The sequence below is a fragment of the Argentina anserina genome, chromosome 5, assembly GCF_933775445.1.
Source record: "Argentina anserina chromosome 5, drPotAnse1.1, whole genome shotgun sequence".
NCBI lineage: Eukaryota > Viridiplantae > Streptophyta > Magnoliopsida > Rosales > Rosaceae > Argentina > Argentina anserina.
In genome coordinates this window covers 16,210,666-16,221,601 of record NC_065876.1, presented here as the reverse complement: position 1 = coordinate 16,221,601, position 10,936 = coordinate 16,210,666, and positions in this window count along the sequence as shown.

Here is a 10,936-nt window from a genome sequence, read left to right as displayed (position 1 = left end):
AATGGCGGAGAGTACATAGCGCATGAATTTAGAGATTATTGTGCAAAGCATGGCATCAAACATGAGAAGACAGTTCCTGGCACCCCTCAACATAATGGCGTAGCAGAGCGGATGAATCGTACCATTATGGAGAAAGTCAGATGCATGTTGAAGATGGCAAAATTATCAAAAGAATTTTGGGGAGAAGCTGTGAAGACTGCGTGCTACCTAATCAACAGAGCACCGTGTGTACCTTTGGAATTTAAGACTCCAAATTAAGTCTGGACCGGGAAAGATGCATCCTACTCTCATTTAAGAGTATTTAGATGTAAAGCATTCGCACTTGTATCCAAGGAGCAGAGGAAAAAGCTGGATGACAAGGCGACACCATGCATATTTGTCGGCTATGGTGAAGAAGAGTTTGGCTACCGGTTGTGGAATCCAAAGATGAAGAAATTCATAAGAAGCAGAGATGTGGTGTTCTATGAAGACCAATCTATTGCAGATTTCGACAAAGAGGTACTACCAAATGCAACAAGTGATAGTCGCATTTATGATTCACCATTGCAGCATGAATACAACGTTGGGCTGCAAGGTGATAGAGTTGAAAATGTACCTGACACGGGAGATGCTGAAGTCGAAGATGAAGGGGAGTTTGATCAGGGGGAGCAGCATGTGAATAATCAAGTAGTTGTTCGTAGAAGCACCAGGAGGCAAATTCCATCCATCAAGTATCCATCATCTCAATATATTTTGGTGACTAATGATGGAGATGATCCTTATGCAAATTACATCCTTTTGACCAGTGACGGAGAGCCTGAAAGTTACAGGGAAGCAAAGATTCATCAAGACCACGACAAATGGAGGCTAGCCATGGAGTCTGAGATGGAGTCTTTACTAAAGAACGGCACCTATGAGTTGATGAAGCTTCCTAAAGGCCGAAAAACACTCAAGAACAAGTGGGTGTTCAAGTTAAAGCGAGATGAGAATGAGAAACTGACAAAATTCAAGGCTCGCTTAGTTGTCAAAGGATTTAGCCAGAAAGAAGGAATTGATTTTGATGAGATTTTCTCACCTGTTGTCAAGATGACTTCAATTAGAGTCATTTTGGGCATGGTTGCGAGCATGGATCTAGAGGTGGAGCAGATGGACGTGAAGACTGCATTTCTTCATGGTGATTTAGATGAAGAAATATATATGGAGCAACCAGAAGGCTTCGAAGTCAATGGAAAGGAGCATATGGTTTGCAAATTGAAGAAAAGCCTGTACGGATTGAAGCAAGCACCAAGACAATGGTATAAGAAGTTTGACTCTTTCATGGTGAGTCATAGGTGCAAAAGAACGTCAGCAAATCCGTGTGTTTATATTCAACAACCCACTGGAGGTAATTTTATCATCTTACTACTTTATGTAGATGATATGTTAATTGTTGGCAAAGATACTGCTATGATTCAGCAATTAAAGGCAGATTTATCAAAGTCCTTTGATATGAAGAATTTGGGACCAGCCAAGCAGATTTTGGGCATGGAGATTGCCCGTGATCGTGGGAACAAGAAATTGTGGTTATCACAAGAAAAGTACATTGAGAAGGTACTAGAGCGTTTCCACATGGAGAAAGCAAAACCAGTTGATACTCCACTTGCTAGTCACATGAAGCTCAACTCAAAGCAGAGTCCTACGAGTCAGAAGGAGGAGGAAGAAATGGCAACAATGCCATATGCCTCAGCAGTAGGGAGCTTGATGTACGCGATGGTTTGTACTAGACCAGACATAACACATGCAGTTGGTGTTGTTAGCAGATTCTTATCTAATCCAGGCAAGGAGCACTGGAATGCTGTCAAGTGGATTCTGAGATACTTGTGAGGAACCTCAAAGATGAGTCTATGCTTTGGAAGTGGCAAGTCTGAACTAGTTGGCTACACAGATGCAGATATGGCCGGGGATATTGACACGAGAAAGTCCACATCCGGATACATGATCACGTTTTCAGGGGGAGCTGTCTCGTGGCAATCAAAACTACAAAAATGTGTTGCTTTGTCAACTACAGAAGCAGAGTATATTGCAGCTACGGAAGCGTGCAAAGATATTTTGTGGTTGAAGAGATTCCTATAGGAATTGGGTCATACACAACAAGAGTTTGTCTTGCATTGTGACAGTCAAAGCGCGATTCACTTGAGCAAAAATTTGAGTTTTCACTCGAGGTCAAAACACATTGATGTGAGGTATCACTGGATACATGATGTGCTGGAAGCTAAGGAAATGCTGCTAAAGAAAATTCATACAGACAAGAACAGTTCGGATATGATGACGAAGTCTCTACCGAAGGAGAAGTTCGAGTTCTGCAGAAGCGCGTCTGGAATGGCGCATCCCTCCATCTAAATCGGGAGGTGGAGATTGATAGGGTCAATCTCTCCTTAATGAAGGTGTGAAAACTATGTGATGTTCACATGAGTAAATCAAGCACACCTATTGCTTTGGTGACCATTAATTGATGGAGTTGGTTTTGTTGAAACTTGGAGCAACCTTTGTTGAAGGTAAGAAACAAATCTACAACCTTATGGTGGTAGGTGGTTGATTTGTTTGACAAAGAAAGAAGAATGCATTGATGAGCATGCCAACATTAAGCATGAATCAAGGAAGAAGATTGACTTTGCTTCCATGCATGTTACATGCAAATGCATGAATTGCACAAAGATGTTTACCTATATAAAGGCATGAGAAGTGGTGCAATATACATAGAAGAACAATAAGTGAGAGATCATCTTGTGTGTGATCAAGAGTGAGAGATAGAGATAAAACTCCAAGTAGAGAGTTTTGTGTGTGTAACAAAATAAAGTGTGTGAGAGTGTATCCCTTCAAGTGTGAGTCTTGAAGTAGTGTTTCTCTCGGTGTAACATTTCTTCGTATAGTAGAGGTTCTTTATTGTTGTTACCCGTGGACGTAGACACTTTGCCGAACCACGTTAAATCACGGTGTTCTCTTTCATTTTATTTTCGCTTATGGTTGTGAGTTATTTCGATTTCCATTCTTCAGTTCATTCTTCTGCATTCCCTAACACTCCAACAACAATAGAAAAAACACAATTTTGTGAACTCCAAACCCTAATGATTATATGAAAAACAATCTGCAAACAAATCGTGCAGGCCCTCTTAACACAATTTTGTGAACTCCAAACGCCAATTGTCATGGCTCTGCTACAGTTCTACCATGACTAAAATTGAAAACTCTTATGGGCTTTAAAAATTGGAAAGTCATAATTCATAAGAATGTATTTGTATATGTTGCAGAAGAGTAGTCAGATTCCATATAGATCTGATATGGTCTGAGGAGAACTACGATGGAGAATTGGAGATGCAGATAAGAGTTCTTTTAATTTTTAAGCACAATTTGATTTATTTAATATAAACTAGAAAATAAGTTAACGGAGTAAATTTAGCTGTTAGGTTACTTAGGTAGTATGACACATGTCCAAAATTGATTAGGGAACAGATAAGGAAATACAGAAAATGGGATAGAAGATCAACTGCCGACAGGGTCTCTGATCATGTCATTTATCGGTCTTCCCAGTCTCATTCAACTTGACGTATCATTATGTCGCAATCTTACCGGGAATTACTGTTACACATCTTCCCTATGCTGAAAGAGGGCAATCTCTACAAGACCAATTTATCCCTGGGTACGAGGTCACCAGACTCAAACTCTTTCTTTTTATCTTTGAATAGTGACTAAGTTTATACAAAACGTTTTTGTGCGAATGTCGCATCTATTCCCGGTTGCCGGAAATGGAGACCCTTCGATCTCCCATCTCTCCTTCATTAATTTCTCTTTTTATGTCATTGCCCGGGAGTGGAATGTTTTCTGGAAAGGGGGTCCCGTCAAATTTAGTATAACTTGCCTTCTTGGATTGTAAAAATCTGAATGCAAGGAGTATGCAGAGTCTAAAGGTGGCAAGTGGGCCGAAAAAGCCCGAGCCTGGCCCGTTAAAAATCGACCCGACACAGTCTGATTCCGTTAGAAGTTCGGTCCGGTCCGAGCCCGTTATTGTAATGGGCTGGACTGAGCTTTATATATTTTAGTGCATGGGCCTGGTCCGGCCCGAGCCCGTTTTTGTCCCGGCACAACTCGGGGACAATAAATTCATTGGCAGGTCTGTTAAATACATAATTTTATATTATTTATATAAATATTTAAACAATTATAATAATGAGCATTGAATATTAAACTTTCTACATATAAATCTCTTGGTTATTTCATTATTTTAATTACATTATGTTACAAATATCATCAAAGTAGTGATAAAAAAGTCATAGTTTTAACATATGTAACGTTTTAGAAATAAATTTATCAAATGTGTTATAGCATTTTATTTATTTTACTATTCTAAATAGTTATATAAAACAAATATTTTAATCACACATTTTTTTTATGTTAATGGTGTCTTATAATACTAATGGGCCGGGCCGGTCTGTTTTTTAGCCCGACACGGGCCCAGGCCTGGCTCGACATGAGCTTGGGCCATAGGTGGGCCGGGCTTAATATTTAAACAAATGGGCAGACCCGAGCTTGCACAAAAAATAAATGGGCCGACCCGAGCACGACACAAGAACAATTTAGCCTGCTTAAAATGGATCGGGCCGGTCTGACTCAGCCCGTTTACCACCTCTAGCAAAGTCTAAACAGGGCCCTCCGAAGACTCACCTCTCTCGAAAGTTTGAGTGAAGAAGGCTCATGCAGGAAGATTGGAAGAATATACTATTCATGGCTCGATCATAATGATTGAGGTCCCGAAATGAGGGGCCGGAGTGATTATGGTGAATTGACCGAAATCATGATACATAATCAGGGCCTAATTACTCAATTAGAAAACAATTTTAATTAAAAAATTTGTAACGCGTGAAGTACTGATTGAACTCACAACTTAACCATGCTATTGTCTCTGCAAGGTTGGTATCAATGAGGCAATGAATACGTAGAACAGATTGTCTTCTTCACAAAAACTCCAACTAAAGCAAAAGAAAGGCTAGGATAGACAGGTAAAAGAGGGAGAACGGATGAGAATCATACTCAAGAGTAGTAGTAAAGTACAGTGTTCAAGTGCTTCATGGCTTCCTGATATCTTGCCCCAGAAGGTTAACGCGATCAAGTGCAAGATAGGAGCCAAGAGCAGTAATCAAGAACGATTCCAGGACTGGAATCGATGAGATGACGAACAGTGTCCAAATTCGATCGATAAATTGGAATATTGGATAGCCGAATCGGGAACAAAATCACAGTGGTTTCTAGATAAATCATGAACGACCTAGTTATTGCTTCAGAGTAGTAAACAGTGGCGGAACCAGAAATTTGAGTATGCTGGTGCACAATCTTGTTGCGATGGCAATAAAATTTTAGGACTAGAAATTTATACATTTTATTTCAAAATACTTTTAAAAATTATATTTGAGCAAGCTGTGAAAAGATGTTTAGTAAAAATTAATAAGAAATATGAAAATTTTAAAACACATAGGTAAATATAAGTTAAAAAGTACATTGAGAATTAAAGTGTTGCCAACAAGAATCGAACAAGTGACGAATAGCTTACAACAAATGCAAATATTCCACTATGCCAAACCAGAAGATTATATTGGTGGTGCAGGGGACCCACTAGGCTCTCAAATGGCTTCGCCCCTGCTAGTAAACGTGACCTTAGCAAAACACAATTGTATTACACTAAAACTAATATTTTTAGTTCAGAGTATATGTAATTATGTATGTAGCTTTCGCACTTTTGCAGTTTAGTCAAAATCTGAGTCAGATCCACTCAGTAGGTTATCTGGTCGGGATGAAATTTGAGATATATATATATATATATATATATATATATATATTTACTCATGCCTCAATAATCTTTATTTTTTGAACATTAATATAACAAATATGAAGACAAGGGTTCAATTCCCGCCATCCTCTTTTATAATTTCTTATGCTTTCTTTTACTTTTTCTGAAAATTAATTTGTTTTCTTACCATATGTTCATATTTTCTACAATATTTCTTATTTTCTTTCCTTGTTTTCTCCATCCTAAGAAAATTGGTTTTAATGAGGATATAATGAAGCCCTTAACTGTAAGTTTATCATGTTTTTGAAGGAAATCGTATGTCTATCATTTGATTGCCAAAAAAAATTGACGAAAATATATTGCCTTTATAACTCTTATTAGCCTAGACGAAAATCTATTCCAGAATCCGCCACTAGTCAAAATGGCTGTTATATTTGAAATTAGTACATGTAAGTCATAAATACAAGCATGATTTAAAGAACATGTCAAAAAGAGCGAGTCACTAGTTACATGCAAAAGTAGGGCTCATCAACCGGCTGGGCCTTAAATAAATTTAAAAAGTGACGGGCCGGTATTTTCACAAATATGCAGATTCAAGCCCGCCCACCTACAACGGGTCTTGCGGGCCGAGCCAAGCTTGTATTAAAAAATACATAATATTTTTATCTAAGGGTTTGGAACAATAAAACAATTATTAGAAAAAATTCTAAAAAAAGTCACAAATAAATTCTAATTTTGAAATATTGTCGATCGACACCGATAGCTGTGATCGATATATATATTTAGGGATCCTGTAAAAATTTCGTTCGTTTTGAACATGGTTTGACCGTCCATACCTACGGTCAACCAAAAAGAGGCGTTTTGACATAAATATAACCCCATTGATCGGGGCTTTGCCAAATAGATTTCCTTATTTCGACCACGCGCGATTGGTGACAAAAATTAGGTGATTTCAAATATGTAAACAACTTTCGGCATTCGAATCTTGGTAATGGGTCTTGCCTTATGATATATTAGTGGTATTTTTGGTTTACCGGAAATTCCGACAGTCAAACGAGGTCCGAATTAGATGAAATTTTAAAATGCTCACTAAATATATATATACCGATCACATGAGATAGTGTTGATCGATTCTAAGAAGTTTCCTTCAGATAGTCGCTTCATAATGCGATGGTTTTATTATAAAACCTAATATAAATATTATGATACATTAGTGGACACTTTGACGACGATAATTCCAGTTCGAAATATGGTCGATCGACACCAGTAGATCTGATTGGTATATATATTTAGGGAACCCATAAAAATTTCATCAGTTTTGGACATGGTTTGACCGTCCGTACCTACGGTCAACAAAAAAGAGGTGTTTTGACATATTAAAACCCTCATTGATTAGGGCTTTGCCAAATGAGTTTCCTCGATGCGACCGCGCATGATCAGTGACAAAAAATAGGTAATTTCATATATGAAAACGGTTTTCGATATTCGCATCTTGGTAATATGTCTTCCCTTAGGGCATATTAGTGATGTTTTTTGTTTACCGGGAATTCTGATGGTCATACGAGGTCCGAATTGGATGAAATTTTTACATGATCACTAAATATATATTCCAATCACATCTGCTGGTGTCGATTCATCCCGAGAAGTTTTCTTCAGTGTGACCGCGCACGATAGATAACAAAAATTAGGTGATTTCAAATATGCAAACGGCTTTCGGCATTCGCATATTTGTAATTGGTACTTCCTTAAGGCATATTAGTTGTGTTTTCGGTTCACCGGAAATTCAGACGGTCAAATGAGGTCCGAATTGGATGAAAATTTTACAAGGTAACTAAATATAAGTACCGATCACATTGGCTGGTGTCGATTAATCTCGAGAAGTTTTATTCATAAAGTCACTTCATAATGCGATATTTTATTTTAAACATAGTATAAAAAGGTTATGATACATTAGTAGACACTTTGACGATCGAGAACTCCAGTTGAAATTTGGTCGATTCACACCAGTAGATGTGATCAGTATATATATTTAGGGAACCCGTAAAAATTTCGTCAGTTTTGGACATGGTTTGACCGTTCGTACCAACGGTCAATTATAAAAGAGGCGTTTGACATATTGAAACCCCATTGACCGGGGCTTTGCCAATTAGATTTCTTCAGTTCGACCGCGCACGCTAGGTAACAAAAATTAGGTGATTTCAGATATGCAAACGGCTTTCGGCATTCGTATATTTGCAATAGGTCATCTCTTAGGGCATATTAGTGGTGTTTAACAGTGTCTCTAAATATTAGTACCGATAACATCAGCTGTTGTCGATTAATCCCGAGGAGTTTACTTCATATACGTCATATAGTTGTTTCATAATGCTACAATTTTATTTTAAATCTAGTATAAAGTTATAAGATAAAGAAATATATAATTTTAAATCTAGTATTATTAACATATATAATACTTTTATGTATAATTATTACCAAAAAAGACATATAATTGATATATGTATAATATATTATATGCATGTATAATATTTTATTTTTTAGCAGGCTTTTACGGGCCAGACCGGGGTTCACACTTCTAAACTAAACCCGGCCCTCTACCCATGGAAGCGGGATTTGGTGGGCTTTCTCGTGGGCTGGGCCGGGTAAAAGCGCATAGGGCTTGTGGGTCTCTGCTGGCATTTCAGATCGGCGGGCTAAATGATGAGACCTATGCAAATCATAATATCTAGCTGATCGGTTCAATTACTCGACATCAATATTTAACCCTGTAAGCATCGTTAGTAGTATAAAATAAGAGGGTATCGTTCACAAACCGGAGATCCAACCAGGGCATAGAATCACAACGAATTCATAAGAGTTTAAATGATTTGATATAGGTTCAGTATCAAGGATAACAATAGAAAATAAAACTTAAACTAATATATACATGTGATCAACCAACCAACACATAAGCAATCACCAAACAAATCATGTAATGACAAAGCCATCGAAATCTATTCTCAATCATGTTCATGCCGTAGGTATCAAGCTTCATCTTAAATTCGATCATGCATCAAGTTCCTACTTGGTTCCTAATACATGGATACATTCGAGCTCAACTACTTGTCTTGCTACGAAATCTAACATACTAATTCATCATGCAATTACATATCACCTGGAGAAATCAACATGTTTAAGCACTTATCCAAAGTCGAACTTAGGATCAAATTCGATGGAACAAAGAACAATTAATCCACTACTTGTATCATAATCATTACTACTTTTGAATGATTAACATATGCAACATCAACTACTTGTCTTTATCACACATGTAATATAAGAACACACCGAAATTTAATCAAGAACAAAAACAATAACTCACGGCATAAAACCTAAAATCATTGAATAGAAATCGAAATCTTCATATCATTACACAATTCGAAAGTCACCACTATCTCATAGACAAGATTGAATTAAACTTTAACAAAACAAAAACAGAAATCATCCAAGAACAAGAACATAGAAAACCGAAATTAAACATGAAGATCATAGAATTACACTTTGAAATAATCCTACGGGGTTTATTCCAAGCCAACGAAGATCCTAGGCTACTTGCTTCAGATCCAAAGGATGGAAAATGATGAATTTCGGTTTTTAGGATTTCTTGGTGGATGAGGTACTGATTCGGCAGAGCTATGGCTTGTGCTTGTGTGCAAGGTTGATGATGATTAAATGCTGAGGCCGTGCCTTTATATATAGGAGAAAATAAACCCTCATGTCGTCGCTCATAGGAGGTAGAATTGGATTGGGAAGCTGAAATCTTCTTTCATATGGACTTTGATTCATGTACTCTAAATCCAACTTGATGTAGGAAACCAAATCCAATAGGGAAACATATATGGGCTGCACGGCATATCTCCTTGTCCAACTAGGAATAGCTAGGCCGGCCTCTTCTTCTCCTTCTTAAACTCGGACACGATTTCCTTGTCTCACTAGGAATGCATCACGACATCACTACTCCTTGTCCAAATAGGATTTGTCTTTCCTGAAAAGAAATCGACGATTAAGGAATAAGAAAGAATGAAAATAGGAAAGTAGAGTCCTAGTCGAGTAAGGAATCCTAGCTCAATAATGATTTCTAACACTTAGCACAATTTCATCATCAAAACTTCCAATTTTGGCATAGCTCTACTAAAACACACAAATGACAAATATGAACCTAAAACAACTAAATAAGAAGTAACAAAGTATAAGAATATGACATATATACATTAAGAACGTCACACTTTGTGCTCCTATCACTACCTTCCTGAATAGACTAGCCCGGCCCCAAGCCATAATAGTGTTGATAGTGACGAGCATTAATCACTATAGAACAGACGAGAGAAATATAATTAACCAGTCTGCACTGATTGCATGATCTGATCGGTGACTAGAAAATCCACACATACACTTGTAAATGGCAAAAATCTTGGAAAGAACACAAAACAATAGAGGTGGAAAATGAGCCGGGCCGGGCTGCCCTGATTCATTTTAAGCAGGTTAAAACATAATTTGGATCGGTCTATTTATTTATCGTGCCGGGCTCGGATCGGCCTATTTATTTAAACATTGAGCCTGACCCGAGCCAATATTTGGCCGGATTCAAGTTCGGGCGGGACCAATAAGCGGGTCGGCCCGACCCGTTTGTATTATAAGGCACAATTAGGAAAAAAAACATTTGTGTAAATAGAAAATTATGTTTTATTTATCTATTGAGAATAGTAAAATAATAAAATATTAGAACATATTTAACATATGTCAAACTAATGAGCATTTTTTCAATACTTTGAATATATTTCACTAATATAAGTTGTTGAAAACTTGAAATAGTGATTTAGTCAATATGATATGGGGGCCTATATATAGGCGTAACATAACCACAATCCCAAAGGATTCGAAGTCATAATCTATTACAGAGATGCGAATCAAATTTCTAACAGGAAACCTAATAAGGTTAAGACACATAAGATAGTCAACAACACAGATAACTTCTTTAGACAATACACCGTAGAATATTGTAAGAGGGCAGATTGAAAAATATGACAATCCCATCAAGTGTATCACATGGTAATAGAACTACATTCTTCAACTTAACAGTTGGCAAAATATGGTATTTGAGCA